Source organism: Cupressus sempervirens, chromosome 11 (assembly GCF_028749045.1).
Source record: "Cupressus sempervirens isolate cs-2001-9-10 chromosome 11, ASM2874904v1, whole genome shotgun sequence".
Taxonomy (NCBI): Eukaryota; Viridiplantae; Streptophyta; class Pinopsida; order Cupressales; family Cupressaceae; genus Cupressus; species Cupressus sempervirens.
In genome coordinates, this window is record NC_143128.1 from 630,783,339 (window position 1) to 630,800,682 (window position 17,344).

General features: G+C 34.4%; 1 pseudogene; it reads left to right on the plus strand.

Moving 5' to 3' along the window:
* Positions 1 to 1,031: 1,031 nt before the first annotated feature.
* On the plus strand, positions 1,032 to 16,876 carry LOC149531328 (uncharacterized; annotated as a pseudogene).
* The last annotated feature ends 468 nt before the right edge of the window (positions 16,877 to 17,344 follow it).

Below are 17,344 nucleotides of genomic sequence, written 5' to 3' on the forward strand. Positions count from 1 at the left end.
CCAATTAATCAAGAAAAATCAAAGAAAATAAGAAGTTAAATATGCAAATCATCAAATGGGAATAAGAAAAGATCAACACTTTAGACCATTAATAAAGGATCGATCAAGAGGATTGTCCATTGAATCAAGAAATTCTGAAAAGTAACTAGCAATATACATATATACATGTATAAATTTAGCAAGTTTCTTGAGAATCATAAAAAGAGATTATTCAAGGAATTGATTACCAATTCATCTTGGATTCGTAATTTTTTTAAAAATTCTCTGGAAGATACATGAGTCATGGTTCCCTCAATTAAGTAGCCCATGCCAAGTTGGTTTGCTTGTGGGCCATGGGGTCAAAGACTTGGATGGTTGTTCTGCTCTAGGGCTAAGTTTTGGGTGACAGTCTCTGTGCATCCTACCATGCTTTCCCCTCAAATTTTTCTAAATGGTTGGCTGTAAGAAATATGTTATGAATAGATCCAATGCATTTAAAATACTCTTGTTTATAACAAGATTTACTTATGATCATAGTCCAATGTTTTCTTCCCTTGAAAAAATTACTTGTTCATAAGAAATTCCATTTTCAACAGCTATATTGATAAATTTCCTATCTGAAGATAATTTCTTGGATGTATATGCAGGCCAATATTTACTAATCAGCATTAGTCCTTTTGTGCACTCTTCTTCCTAATTGCTTAGATAATACTTGATGATTATATTTTGCTCATGCAGGGGACTACTATTAATTGTTGTTTGATCTGGTCATGCCTTAAACTCTAAATTGTCCTTTAATGAGTATTGGTTGCTGGTTGAGTACTGATTATTTATCACTTAGATTCACATCACTTGTATCCCTTTCAATGTTTAAACTTTAGATGGAACCCTCCTTTATTGGTGGGAGGGTCATTGCCTTCCATAAGGATTGTGAGTCACTACTTTTCATTGTTACCTTATGAGTAATATATTATTCTCCAAATTGATCTTTGTATCTAAGTAGAACACCAAACTAGTAGAGATGAATGGATTTTTTAGTGTTGTAATACAGAATGCAAATGAAAATGGAGAAGGTGACAACAATTCTTATGCACAGGTACCCTTATCCACATGAACATTCACAGCATGCTATGATTGCAGTTGTGGTTGGTTCTCTTTTCTTCATATTAGTTGATAACTTCCAAACTCTTATTCACAAGTTGGATAACAACAATATAATGTGGTGGTCTATATATGCATGTTTCTTTGGTTTTCTCTATTTCTTTTCCTCTCCTTTCCTAGGACGAACCATTCAGCCAAGCTATTCAAACTTCAGTCAATGGTACTACACAAATTTTCAAATATGAAATAAATTATGTGTTTTAAAGCTTAAAATTTATTGGATAATATTTATATGGCTAAGTGATATTTTTGTCCAAATATTCCTTGCTTAAAAAATTTTTAAACTAAGGAATGGATTTACACATTGCAGGTATGTGTTGTGGCTTTTAATTGCTGGCGTGTATCATTTACCAAGCATGCAGTCAATGGGAGTTGACATAAAAATGAATGTGTCTTTATTTTTGACATTATTTGTACTATCTATCTTGGCTCTTTTGGTTTTCAATATTACATTTCTTGGGCTGTGGTATATGGGCCTCATTGCACGCTTTGCAGGAAAGCGGCCTGAGATTCTTGCTATTCTGCAAAATAGTGTTGTAAGAGCTATTATTTGTTTGAAATTGATCATATGTTAATTTTTTTGATATGATAGGTTTAGCATTGAAACCCAAGCCTTCTTATGATTAAGTTAATTTTGTTTGTTGTTGCTACAGGTTTTAAGCACAACATGTGTTTTTTTACAGCTATTGTGGCAATAGAGCCCCAGCTAGAACAAAATCATTTGGAAGCAAAGATTTTGGTCTTGTTGTGGATACATTTATAAAAGGTTGGTCACAAGTACATGAATTGAAGGAGTAGGTTTTCTCTAATTGGCTTGCATCTATTGGATCTGCAAGTGACTACCCAATATTTTCCAAATGGGTTATTTATGGTCAGGTAAGCGGCTATCTATCTGAGAGTGACTTTCTTATCTCCAATCTAGGAATACAAAATTTGCAATCATAATTTTTATTGGACAAAATATGTTCCAAAGTAACAACTAATCTTTACAACTTAAGTATGTTCTAAAGTAAACAAGTAAATTTGGATTGTTGTTGTTTCTGGATTAGATCATGTGTGAGTTTTTGTATTCAAAAATTCATAGATGGTCTAATCCAAAAACAACAACGATTAAATTTATAAATTGTGGGAAATTTGATACCATTAAATAAAATTTGGTCAATGGGAGTATCTTTACTAACCATATGTTTCTTTTGCAGTTAGTTGACATAATCTCACCTATGTTTTCTTTGTGGGCAACATTTATAGGATTATACATTGCAAATTATGTAGTTGAAAGGTCAATTGGGTATGTCACATTGAAAATTGCTTTACAAGGTTGATTGTTTTGAAATTATCATTTGTCACTTTATCTTGACTTTTGTGAAATTTCATTATTTCTATTTCAATTTGTATTTTTAGATGAGTTTTGACACATCCTCAGTCAACATCAGTTTTTGATATTCGGAAGGCATCTGCAGCTTCGAATTTCTTAGACATGGTTCCTTGGTACTCAGAGTATGTACTTTGTTCCACTAATTCCAAGGTGTATTTTTGCCACTGAGGAAGCTTGTGTTAGTGATTCAAGATGACAAGAGTGTACCGTTTCAGGACATCGGCAGATTTGTTCAAGATAGCATTTGATCTTTTGGTATCTGTAACATTGTTTCTTGGACACTTTGATATGTGAATGATGCATGCATGTCTACTCAATATATCAAAGTTTCTTAATTTGTAATCTTGTTATGTTATTCTCTTTCATTGTAGTAAGTAATTGTGATATTACTTGCCATGTTTTAAAAATTTTCGGGTCTTACTTTGTGTGATAATTTATAGTTGCTTTATTTGATTAGGAAAAAATGAATAAAGCATAGAGTAATGACCCAAAGGAAGGTTTTCTTTTTAATCATCTAAGTGCAAGAGAAGGACTATGGTTTGACTTCATGGTAGACACTAGGGATGGTGGCAATTCTACATACAGTGTTGCTCGATTGCTTGCTCAACCTTCCCTTCAAGTAAGCCAGAACAATATTGTTAAAGAACTTCCATGTGGAGAATTGCTTCTTATTGGAGGAGATCTTGTGTGAGTTGATTCTCATTTTCACTTATGCTAGGATTAATTAGAGAAACAAAAATGAACATTGCAAATGATTCAAAGTTTTTCTTGCCTAGTGATTTTTTCTGTGGCAGTTCTATACTTGAAGGATTCATATGTTGAAACCAATGATGAAAGTGTGACATGGATTAGCTAATTGGTGCCTAGGCTGGTTCAGAGTAATCTGAATGGATTTTATTTGCAAATGACTGAACAGGGTAGATTACATATATTTAATATTAGCCAGTGAATTTGACTTTAATTCTAGAAAAGAATGGCAATGTTTTGCATGAGGGAATGACATATGTGCTAGATATAGATTTAGTTGATAAATATGTGCTAGATATAGATTTAGTTGATAAATATCTTCACTAAAAATTACATATTTTTGTTAATGTTCTAAGCTTAAATGAAGTAATATAGGTACTTGAAGCAGAAAAGTTACCGATTTTCATGTGTCAAGCTAGATTGAATTTATGACATTTTCTTGAAGCTTCTTTTGATTAATACTTACAGTCATCAATTAATTTTTCAGCTAAAATGGCGAGCATTACCTTGTTACATTGAAACAATTCAATAGGAGATCAATGCAAATATGAGGGGCATACTTGTTGATTGGCTTGTTGAGGTTTGTTTCTTATTACATTTCTTCATGCTATCTGTATATTTATTTTTTCCTATTGGAGTTGTGCAATTAATCTGTATAATCAATTAAAAATTAGATTGTTGTAACAGGTTGCCAAGGAGTACAAGCTTGTGCTAGATACACTTTACTTGCATGCTTGTTGCCTCATGTGTACTTCTTGCCTACTATAACATTTTTTTTTCTTTTCTTTTCTTTGGTCAATTTTTAACTACTGCTTTGATGTCACTTTCAGGAAGTATGAAGAAATTTGTTCTCCAAATGTGGAAGAATTTTTTTACATTATAGATAATACTTACACAAGGGAGGAGGTACAATTTTCCTTTTGTATTGCAAGATGATTTGTCACATCTCTCTTGGACAATATTCTTAAAATGGGAATTATCCTCGATCTTCAAAATCCTACGCTAGAACATTACACAGGCTATAAAGTATCAGAGATGAAGGATTGTATTCATGCATTGCATAATTTACAACTAAATAGCAAAGGGTGTGCATTCACTAAAGTTAGGGAGAAGTATCACCAACACAAGGTATCTGAATATCTTCTAGCATTTAAAATTCTAAATTTATCACCCCCATAGTCAATAATTTCCAGCATCTTTCTTTTGTATTTATAGTTCAAATGTGTGGCAAAATTTTCTTTTGTACTATGATTTGACAAGCTTCTATAGAGAAAAATCAAAAGAGAAATAAAATTATTTTATGCATTGTAGGTCAAGATCCAGTGCACAAGCTCATCAGAGAGTTGATAACACTGAAAAGAATCAGTGAACAGGTCGACTCCCATTGATACCCCCACCACGAGGACTTTAAAATATTGATACCCACAGCCAGAAAATTGAGCAGACAATGGATTTCCTTAGTGGTGATGCTTACAAGTCACCAACTACTACAACTCCACCAACAGCTAGCATAGTCAATGAGAAATACACACATTCACCACTAGTATCTCTTTCTTAGCAAACTTCACCATATCCTTTGAATTCACAATCAAATTCTCCATAACAAAATGGAGGTTACTCTTTAGGGATGCCATCAACACAATGGAATGAATACCAAAAGTTTCCACACCATGGCCCAGAGTCATATTTTAACAAATCTATCCAGGGTTTGCAATGGTCAAATCCAGCAAGGCAGTCTCTTAGTCCACAACAATCAGTTTTGTTATATGGGCCACAATCATAGAATTCAAAGGCATCAACACAAAAGACTTCTGAAAGCCTTCCTCTCACTCCTTGGGAAGTGGAGCAATCACAAAATACATCACACGGTGTAGATAATCTGCAAGGACCTCCCATATATGATAGCAATGTTATATCAGTTATTCCTCCTCCTCCAACAAAGTACAATCAAAGGCAACAGTTTTTTCAGCAGCAACAAGCTTTGGGTTCTAGCCAGTCTACACATGGTTACAGTGAATCAACACATGATGAGTTGATATCAAGGACACAAAACATCTCCATTCATGATGGAACTTACAATGATGCATATCCACAACAATCTTTAACTTCTAGAAAACAAGTTAAACTTGAAGATAAGTTGTTTGAAGACTTGGTTGACTTTGCCAAGGCAAAAGTAAAGCTTCACCCAGTAAAAGTGGAAGTTTTTAAAAATTAGAGGTTGTTCTCTGGGATGGTTTGTACTACATATCTTCAAGTAGCTTGCTACAAGTGATGGTTTAGGTGTAGCATCAGTTTTATTGAAGCCATTGTATAGTCTTTGGTTCAATTGAGGTTTAGTACTCATTATATGCTATATTATTCCTAGTGCACTGCAATTTAATTTATTTTTTGTTACTTTTATTTTTTGATATGAAATTCCTTTTGAAGATTTTTATATTGAAACAAACTTATGTTCTTACCTACAAGGTAAATGATTTTAGTAACAGTGCGAAAAGATCCATATATATATATATATATATATATATATTGCAATGTATTGTTGAAGCTTGTTCTGTTTCACATCTCAAGTAGTGTGTGAGCATTATCTTTTCTTATCATAGTATTTGTGGGAAGTAATTGCCTCTGTGGCCTTGCACTATTCTCTAGTTTACAATTTGATTGTGGCATTCTGTTCGAAGCAAAGCTTTATAATTACAAATCTAGGATATTTTAATAGATTGTTTACTTGTTTGAGGGGATAAAACCCATTTTGGTGCCCTAAAATAAGATAACTATATATAGAAACTCAATCATTAAGACATTTAGCATGGACTTGAGCTATCTTGATGGAACTATTTCTGATAAGAGTAGGAAAGAATGGTTACTGTTGATGTTTTTCAAGCATTCTATAAAACAGTTCACATGCCTTACATATGACTTAACATTTTGCATGCATCCTGCACTCTCTCATCCAGCTGATGATGGATTATGGAGAGTGGTCTAAAACAATAATGCTAAAAAACACACACAACCAAATACAAAATGAAATTGCATTACAAATGGATTGTGGAAATCTGATATTGTTAATTTTGCATGCATGTCTACCAGGACAATCACAACTTAAACATTTATATATATATATATATATATATATATATATATATATATATATAAATGTTTAAGTTGTGATTGTCCTGGTAGACATGCATGCAAAATTAACAATATCAGATTTCCACAATCCATTTGTAATGCAATTTTGTTTTGGATTTGATTATGTTCAGACCACTCTCCATCATCAGCCAAATGAGAGAGTGCAACATGCATGCAAAATGTCATATCATATGCAAGGCATGTGAACTGTTTTATAGAATGCCTAAAAAAATTTGACACCCATGCGTTGGTAGAAATTTCTACCTTCATTGGTCAAAATTTCTACCTTTACTGGTCAAAAGTTTTGATCTTCATTGGTAGAAATTTCTACCTTTATTGGTCAAAATTTCTACCTTCATTGGTCAAAATTTTTGACCTTCATTGGTTGAAATTTCTACCTTTATTGGTCAAAAATTTCTCTCTTAATTGGTCAAAATTTCTACCTTCATTGGTCAAAATTTTGACCAATTCCTGGCAGAACTTGCACCATGGCTATGGCAATTTTTTGACCAATGGGTTGGTCAAATTTGGTCAAATTTTGGTCAAAAATTGGGTCAAAATTTTGACCAATAATGGTCTCAAATGTACTAGTGGTGGGTGCGACGCGCCATGCCATGGAGGAGATGGAAGGGGGCACTCATCGTATGGAGAGGAATTAAAAAAAAGATGGGAAAAAAGGGGGAAGAAGGGTTTTATAAATCCTCCCTCCCTCGCATGCCGAGCAAGATGATGCACACATGCTGGTGTGCAGTGCGTGCCTTGCTCACACATGTACATCAGTGAGCGTAAAATTTTAAATCTCTTTTTTTTTTTCAAAACTTGCATTTCAAATTTTACAATTTTTTTCTGAAATTTGCATTTCAACTTTTACGATTTTCTAATGTTTTTGTGATTTTTTCAAGTTTCTTATTTTTTTGTTATTTTTTCAATTTTAAAATCTAACTCACAGAATTTTCTTCTCTTGACTCTCAAACTATGAGTCTGGGAGTCAAAAAAAGTAGGGGGTCCCTATTCCCAGTGAGGAATGGGGCATGCCTTGTGGACACCACAACAAATAGCCCCAAAAAAAGGAAGAAATGACCAAGGTATTTCTTTATCAGCAAACATTCCTCCAACGTGTGTCAAACACCAACCAAACTTTGAACATTTCGAGCATCTTGCAGATGACTATTCAATCAAAAACTTAGAACTCAAAACCTTCAAACTCAGTGTGTGTGTTGTGTATTCATTCCCTTTGACGTACCAGGATGTAGTCAATCAAATTTTTTTGACAACTCAAAACAATCTTCCACTCATCCTAGCTCATCTATTTGAAATCTCCATGAAGGATTTTTATCAATCAATTGCTTGACCAGATGAGAGAATCAGTTCATGGGCTCTTGATAGGATACTATGTTCTTTTAATTTCCTAATTATTTGAATAGTTTCTCCATGTCATTCATAATGTTACTTAAGTGGAAAAAATATTTTGAACACAAGATATTCTATTTTGAAGATGCATCTTTTACCATTTCAGATCTTTTAGAATCCTTCAGACTTAACACCATATTTTTTTTTCTTTTTTCTTTTTTCTATATCCTAACTATGCTGAGACTATGTAATCAAGACATTGGTGTCATTTCTTGGACTCAATCTCTTGTGAACATCCCTTGCATTTCTCTTTTAGAACTTTTAGAAACTCTCATGCCAAACAATGATCTTAGCAACCTGTCGAGTAGACCCCTCCTATTTGAACCAATCGAAGTTTGGATCATTCTTCATCATTGTCGACTTTAATTCAACAACATGTAAAACAATCAAATTTTAAATTTGCAAAGTGTTTAGGGCTTGTTGGTCTAAGCCTTTGATTTCCAAACTAAAAATCCCCTATTTCCATAAGAAATCTCAATTGCTTGGTTGGTATAAGACACAATCGTCCAAATTTCTTAACAAAGAAATACCTCTTCCTAAAATTAGAACCAAAGAGTGGTTAGTGAAATCTTAAGAAAAAATCTCAAGTACACCTTACCCACCAGGACTGACACAACTTTGAAAGGAAACACATGACTGAAAGAAAACACACAACATGAAAGCAAACACACTTGCAGAATTAAACACACTTGTAGAAATGAAAATCTAAGCTAAATGCATAAATAAAATCTAACTATTTTTTTTTTTTTGTCTTTTAGGCTTCAAAATAATGCTTAAGAAACTACCCATTTATGGGTGAGACAAGAAATTTCCCCTATAAGGAATTGAGCCTATAAGTGTTTTCTCCCAAAATTTCTACAATTTGATAAGAGCTTGTCCACAAGCATTGAAACTTGGTATGGCTACCCAAATTTTCTTTCACCTTATCCTAGAGTAGAACAAGGTCAAAAATTTTGAATGATTTTATCGTGGCCCTCTTGTTGAACCATGATTTCATGACAGCTTGATGTTTAGCCATGTGCTCCAATGCAGTTGTTCATTTCTCGTCCATCTCTAAGAGATTCATCAATCTGATTTGTACTTTGTCTGCATCTTCAGCATATCCACTCATGAATTTCAAAACTAGAATTATGAGATTAAGTGGGAACACTGGTTCTTGTCCATAGAAAAGAAAATATGGAGAATTCCCCAAAGCATTTTTTACTCTCACTCAATCTATCCATAAAGAATATTTGAGTTGCATATGCCAATCCCTAGGATTCTCCTTCAACAATAATCTTATCACTGTGATCAAGTTCTTGTTTGTAGACTCCACTACCCCATTTTCTTGTGGGTAGTAATTTGAAGAAAACTTGATAATGAATTGATTTTCAAATGCCCATTTGGTCAAGAATGCATATGTGAAAGAAGATTTGTTATCGCACACAAGGGCGGATGGCATTCCAAATTTGGTATGAATGTGTGTTCTTCCAAAATGTCTATCACCACCTTTGCAGTACAATTTTTGAATGTTTATGCTTCTGTCCATCATGTGTAGTAATTCATAGCTATGAGATAAATGCATTTCTAGTTGATGATGGTGGGTTGACCAAACCAATGAAATCTAGCTCCCACTTTGTGAAGGGGCATATCTTGTACACATGTTATAAGGGCATTACCGGATTCCTTTTTTTGTTGGCGCTAGTTTGATAGATATGACAAGAGTGTACATGCTTGAAAGTGTCTTTGAATATTGAGGGCCAAAAATAACTTGATCTTAGAATCATGTGGATCGTTGCTTCTACTGAACCATGTCCTGTACCATACTTATTATGAAAGTGTTCCAAGACTTGTTTTGCTTCCTGACAGCCTAAACACTTTAGATAAATCCCTTCATAATTTCTCTCATACAACTTGTTGTCATGTAGCATATAAGATTCTCTCTTCATTTTAAGTCCCTTGCATTGTGAACTATTCATCCACTTTAGGCATTGGTCTTGTAGGAGATAATAAACAATGTCTTGATACCAAACATCTATCACCACTCCCTGATTAATGTCAACTTGTGATACAACCATCTTCTTTTGATCATCCTCATTTGTTTCCTCGTCAAAATTGAAGTCCTTTTCATTTCCATCATGGTTATCAGCTATCATTTTTGACAACCCTTGACTTCTAACTAATCTCATAGATTAAATTCCAAGATCGAATTCTTGAAGTATAGCGATCCACTTTCCTCTACTTTCACCAAGTTCATTTTTCATTAAAAGCATTTTCACTGCTGGATCAAGCACAATTACATAAACCTTACTTCTTATTATGTAGTGATGGAAATTCTTCACTGCCTTGATTAACACAAAGGATTGTTTATCAAGGTTTGAATTATTCAACTCTGCATTCTTCAAAGGACAACTCATAAAAGAAATTGGTCTTTCATCTTCCTTTTCCCTTTTTTTTGTTAGGATCCCTACACATGAGTGTTTGGAAGTGAAGGAATAAATCTTGAAAGGTAACTTGTAATATGGACTTACCAAAATTAGGTCCATCAAAATGGCAACCTTGATATCTTCAAATGACTTTTTTATCTCAGGCACCCATTCCATCTTAGCCCCCTTCTTGAGTAGATCATTAAGGGGACGAACTATCTCTGCAAATCCACTTATGAATTTTCGCACAAAGTTTATCTTCCCAAAGAAAGACTTCAATTCTTTTTGACTATGTTGAGGTGCTAACTTCAAAATATATTCAACTCTATTTGGCTCAATGGAGATTCTGGCTTAAAAAATAACATGTCCTAGGAGCTTTCCTCTAGTAATGCCAAATGAACATTTCTTTGGATTGAGAGACAGGCCATATTTATGACATCTATTGAATACCCATCTTAGATCAGTAATGTGGGTACTTCAATCTTTTGAAAAGATAGTCAAGTCATCCATGTAGATGACTATAGATCTATTAATCAATCCCTTGAAGGCTTCATCCATCACTCATTGAAATGTAGCTCTCACATTAATCAGTCCAAAGGGCATCTTTTTGTAGGAAAAAGTTTCCCACTTAGTCTTGAAAGTCATCTTTAGCCTATCTTCTTTGTCAACCATCACCTGATTATATCCCAAGTATCCATCTAGAAAAGACATCATTTTTGAACCGTTTACAATTTGCAATACCTCATCTAGTGAGGGTAGAGGATACTTATCCTTCTAAAATGCTAGAGTCAAGTTACAAAAGTCAACACAAAGAAAAATATCTCCTATCTTCTTCCGCATTGGAACCAGATTTTCCACCCATGTGGAATGATAGATAGGAAATATGATCTTAGCATCTAGTAACTTATTTACTTCTTTCATGATCAGTGCTTCAATGAGAGGATTTACTGGTCTTTGTCTTTGTTGAAATGGTTTAGCATCGAGATTTAGTGGGATATTATGTGTGATAATCTTAGGATCATAAGTCTTTAATTCTTCATAGCTCCAAGCAATGACATCCTTCTACTCGATGAGTAATTTGAGCTTGTCTTCCCTTTCTTGCAAGTTGCATGCTTTTCCTATGTATACCATTCTTAGTTCTTTATTATTACCCAAATTGTACGAGTCACATTCTTTGATTCCCTTTTCTTGAGTTTCCCTTCTATTAAGTGCTAATTCATCATGATCAAAGATGCATTATAGTTCAACCATTCCTTTCGGAATAATGTTAGTTTTTAAATTCAAAATCCCATCTTTATCTTCAAGCCCATCATCTTTAGGTCTGTCATTTGGTGTATCATCAATTTCTTTTGCCTCAAAATGATCACTACACATGATAAACTCAAGAATATGTTGATCATCTTGAAAGACCTAAAAGTTGGCGATATTATCAAGAATGGATGGAACAATGACCAATTCCACTAAAAATCTTTTCAACTTGGTTCTTTCAACTGGTTGCAAAGCACTTGCTAAGATGGTGAGAGCATCTGCTACCATGTTCTTTCTTCTTGGGATGGATTTGATATTTAAGGCTTCAAATTCATCCAATATATCCCATACCCTTTTTCTCTAAGCAAGTAATCTTTTATCATTGCAAGAGTATATGGATTTTACTTGTTGAATGACTAATTGGGAATCCCCTTCAATTTTAAGAGCTATGACTCCTTTCTCTAGTGTAAAGAGAAGTCCTTGAATTAATGCCTCATATTCTACAATATTGTTAGTACATCTAAACTATAACCAATATGTGGCATAGAAAGACCTACCTTTTGGGTTGACCAATTTGATACCTGCACCGACTCCCATTTTGCACCTAGAACCATTGAAGCGGAGTGTCCAAATTGTATTTTCCTTGGGTTTTCTAAATTTATGCTTATTCATCCTTAACTTCTGTTTCAATTGAGCCTTGAATTATTGTTTCTTAGGAACCCATTGTAACTTTCCCGGTGTAGGACTTGATGAGTCCCATCCATAATCTGTAGATAGAGGAAGTGCATGTTTTGCTTGTTTATTTTGAATTTCCCCTATCAGCTCTTTGATATCCTCAACTTAGGTTTAGGATGAATGACTACTAAAGTTCATCCTTTAACTTTCACATATCATCATCTTCTTTATACTTTAATCATCCTTGGAGGAGGAGAAGACAAACCTCCACCATCTGAAGAGCTATCACTATATGACACATTTAAATCTTCCCTTTCTTCTTCAATCTTTTCAACAAGGTTGGATGAGTTCATCAGATCTTGGCTTTCTACTAATTCATTTGTTGAGGTGTTTTTATCCTTGTTTTCCATTATGTGTGTCAGTACCTTTGCTACTACTTCTTGACATGATGAACATTCAAATTTAGAATGACTAACTTTTTGTAACTGACAAAGTCCTGGAAGGAGGAGGATGCTAGGATCAACTTCCTCTCCTAAACATTGTAAATTAGTCACCATACTTTCTATGAACTGTGTCATGGTTTCACTTTTGGGTACTAACAACTTAAGTTCTTTATTCTGATCTTGAGGTTTATTTTTTGGAACCATATCCAATATCATCACTTTGTATGAACCCAAATCTGATTGTAAGAATGCTATCTCATTCGGGGCATTGTAATCTATGATCATTGTTTTCAATTTGGGCTCAACATCTATTTTGATTTGATTGTTCAATCCTTTCCATGGCAACCACAATTGAGTGAAGTCTATAGAAAACCATCCTCTAAAATTTTTTGTCCATTTTCTACTCAGGAGCAACCCATATGTTTCTGAGATATCAACCACATGTATGTCAATAACATCCTAAATCTGAGGGTCAACTATCAACTGTATCCACACATCTTTCAGTACACCAATGGATTTCACCTCTATTTTATCCAATTGTATCACCACTCGATTAAAGCATTGAGGACTAACTCCTAGCCTTTGAGCTATTGATAATGGCATTACATTCAATGAAGCTCCTAAATCAATGAGGAAATTGTGAAGATTCTTCCCATATATCCTGATACTAGGAAAAAATGGGGGTACCTCAACTTTGTCTTTGAACATTGTGGGCATCACTTCTGCATCATTTACTTGTTGCAATACTATCTTTTGAGGGATAGCATTCATATTGTGGGAAACCTTTGTATTATCCAATGTCTTCATGAGTGCTTCTCTTTATTTTGGAAAATTCTATAACATGTCAAACATAGACATATTGGCTTTAGTTTTCTTCAAATCTTCTACTGAATTGTACTTTTTAGTGGACCAAGTGGGACTCTTCAGTATTGTTGGTATGTTCACTTGATTCTAATACTGTTTTCCTCCCTGCACTGGTCTTATAGGTGGCAGATTGTTATTTTCTCTTGGATTAGGTGGAGTTGGTTGCAAACCTAGAGGAATCCCATCCATCAAGGGATCCTTTCTATTTCTAAGATTGTATGTATTTTGATTGTCATTTTGAAAGGAAAACATCTCATCATGTTGAAGGTCTAGTTCTTGGCTAAATGGGAATGAGAATTCCTCATTTGCTAGTTGTTCCAATTGTGGATTCTATGTATAATCATAAGATTCCAATAGCATAGCATTGAATTAAATAGGATGAGGATTGTCATTTACTTGTGAGTTTTGATTCACCTCCTAATTACCATTGTAGTACAAACCATCATTGTTAAGCACATTTTGGCTATCATCATACTAATTGATATCAGCATATTGCACATTGTTGTTGTTGTTGTTAGTAGGAATGCTTATGTTATTGGCATGAGTGTTCCATTGTCAGTTTCACCTTTGGAAGCCATTGTTGTGATCAGGAGGATTGAAGTTTTTTCCTCTGCCATTGTTACCTGCATTGTTGTTGTTATTCCCATTGAAGTTCCTATTGTAATCCTAACCAAAATTGTTGTTGTAGGGGCCAACATTATTTTTTTGGAAGTTGTTATTTTGTCCTTGTGACAATCTACGAAATGTTAGCTCATTGTTCATTTGTGACATAGTCTTCCTCATTTGACCAACTTTTGAAATAAGTTTATTATCCATTTCCATAGGAACCATTACTTTCTATTCAAAGAAAACTATTTTTGGAGGTTCATACCCTAGATATGTTACCACTTGATTTTGTGGGGCGGGTGCCTGCTGTAATGGAATTGGGTTCATAGGTATGAACTGGCTAGGCATCGTGTGTGCTCCCATGGGGTATGTTGGTATTGTAGGGACTTCTTGTGTTAGAAGCATCATTCTTCCTCCATTAGTATTGGCTTGCTTTGTGAACATGATCACTTCTGCAAAGACTTTATCTAATTTGTCAATATTTGTTGCAGGAAGTCTTCTTAGAAAGATTGTAGTAAGGTGATCCATAGCATTCAGATAAATTTGATTAGCGACTTCAATCAGTATAGTGTATGGTGTTTCCAACTTTTAGTAAACCATATGAAAGTAGTGGTTGAAGCGAGAAACTATCTCAGCTGGGTCCCTTTTGATTGATATAAACTATTGATGTATCACAGCTAGATTGATGAATGTTTTGAATTGTTCCAAGAATAATTTTTCAAATGTATCCTAATCTCTAATGCATCTAGGTGGCAAATTGACATACCAATTGAAGGAAATTTCCCCCAAAGAGTAGGAGAATAAACGAAGAACCATGTCATCATTAGCAACCTGATTGTGATTGCAAATTTCCTTGAACACCTTGACATGACCTTCAACAGTTCGAGTCTCACCATAGATGAATCTAGGGCAAAACTTCTCAAGATTCTTAGGGAGGTCATAGAGTGCACCTCTCAAGTTTATTGGTGAGTCTACAACATTTGTGAAAAAGGCCATTGGGGGGTTTGGTGGACCTAATGGTAGTTGTTGAGGAGTAGCTATTGGAGTATGTGGTGGTCCACCAGGTGGTTGGAGTGGAGGTGGAGTTGAAGAAGATGATGAAAGTTTGAATGGAAGTGGTTGAACTCGGGATGTTCCCTTGTCACTACGTGGTTTGCAGAAGTGGGTAAGCTCGAGAAACTTGTGTGCACTTGGCATAGACCTTAATGCTCACTAAAATGGGGATTTTGGATCAATATCCTCTAGCTTGCATCAATTCTAAAAAAAGAACAACTCTCTGTAGAAGTACACTTTCTCAATTCTCTAAATTTTGTGCACCACAGAGTTTTGTGTACCTACACACCTACAAAGTTGTGGAAATGTAGACCTATGTAGCTATGGACCTATGGACTTGTGTACCTATAGACCTAAATTTTTCAAAAACTCAAGAAATTTTTTTGAACTTTTGTGAAGCGCAAATTATTATAGAAGTGCAAAATTCTGAAACTTTAACAATTTTTCTTCCTTTCTAGGAGTCAAAAGGGTCCCTCCTTCTAGTGCCACTTCTATTGGGTAGTCATTTTGCACAAGGTAAATGGTAGGAATCCATTACGCAATTCCTTTCTTGAAAAGCTAATCTTTTAAGGATCAACTCCAAGGTTCAGTATTTGTCTTGCGACATACCAAGATCTGCTCAGTTGAAGATAAATGTGATTGTTCATGAGGAGGCCTTTGCTGGTTTTGATTTAAATTTGGAATGAATTAAATCTTTTTTTTGTCTCAAAATAATGCACAAAAGAACAATATTTTTGTATTTTTTGGGTTTTCAATGAATGCAGTCATAACAGTGCAACTAAAATGAGTTCCTATTCTAAGAAGCGATTAGCAAAACAAATAATGAAACTGAAAGAAAAAAAAATGAAATTGAAATAACTTGAAATTGAAATCCTAAACATACATAAGCTATAGAAAACAACATGCTGTGAGTTAAACTTTCAAAGAAATCAGTAGGAAACCAATGAAAATAGGAGCAGTGCTTCCTAGAATCCACTGATGCAATTGTTGGTGAGAAACTTTAACAATCATATGATATTTCACCTTTCATCAAATCACAAGGCCACAAAAAGTTATTTAGGCACAATTCAATGATCTACTCTCAAGCTCATTATGTCAGTGGGATTCGTAAATCTATAGCAAACACCAAGACTAAAAGATCACACAACTAGAAGCAATGCAATAAACCTTTGGCTCAATCAAAATCTCATGAACAAAATTCACAAAAAAATGACACATTCAGGCAAGAATGATTACACTCTAAATGTAAGCACAAAAAGCATAATTGTATTGCATAATAATGGTATCCCTTGTTACATTTTACAATGGGGTATTTATAAGAAATCATCTCCTCAATTTGTGTTGAGAGTGAGAGATATCTTCATGCAATAAAATTCTTTTAAAACATTAAAAAAAAGTAAATACATATAGACTAACAATTAATTTGGTGCTTAGAGGGACTCCATCCATATTTTATTCATTAATTGGATGCATGAGCCCTTTACATGTCAAAAATAGAGAAAGCATGAGAGAGAAAGTAGGAGGAAACCATCAATCAAAGTGGAAGTGTCTGGAGGTGCAAAAATTAGAAGTTGGTCCTTCACTAGTCATGTGTTGAAGTTAAACTACCATCAGAATGTGTTCCTGATGCATGGAAGGTGCTATTTTTGGAACTGACTGTTAATTGTCAATGTACTTCTGAATTGCAGAGCTATGGACCTTGTGTACCTATACACCTGCAGACTTGTATGAAAATACAGAGCTATGGACTTGTGGAGCTGCATACAAATGTGGAGCTGTAGACTTGCGTACCTTGACTGGGTCAAAAATTCAAAATTTTACTAAGTGTCAAAATTGAAATTCTTTCATTTGGGTTTTGTTCTTCTTCATCCCAAAGCTATGTTTGGATGTTTTCCCTTGAATTTCTCTATTATCTCAATAATTTTAGTTGCATCTAGAAGATCTAAAGCCTCATATTTATCCTTTACCTTCTATCTGTAGTTGTCCACCTCAATTTGAATCTCTACAAAATCTCTGAGTTTGGTGTCCAACTCTAACAGTGCTTCCTCTATTTTGAAGTCCTTCCTAATATCTTCATCACTAGATGCTTCCTCTAATGTCTTCTTGAAATTCTCTACTACTACCTCAATTGGCAATAGCTTCTCTCATTCTTCATCATCAAAAATGTCCAAGCATGCATCACTGTACAACTTTTTTGCTTCCAGAATTTTCTCTCAAGCTTGGTCCTTGAGCCAATGAATCTCTTCGTG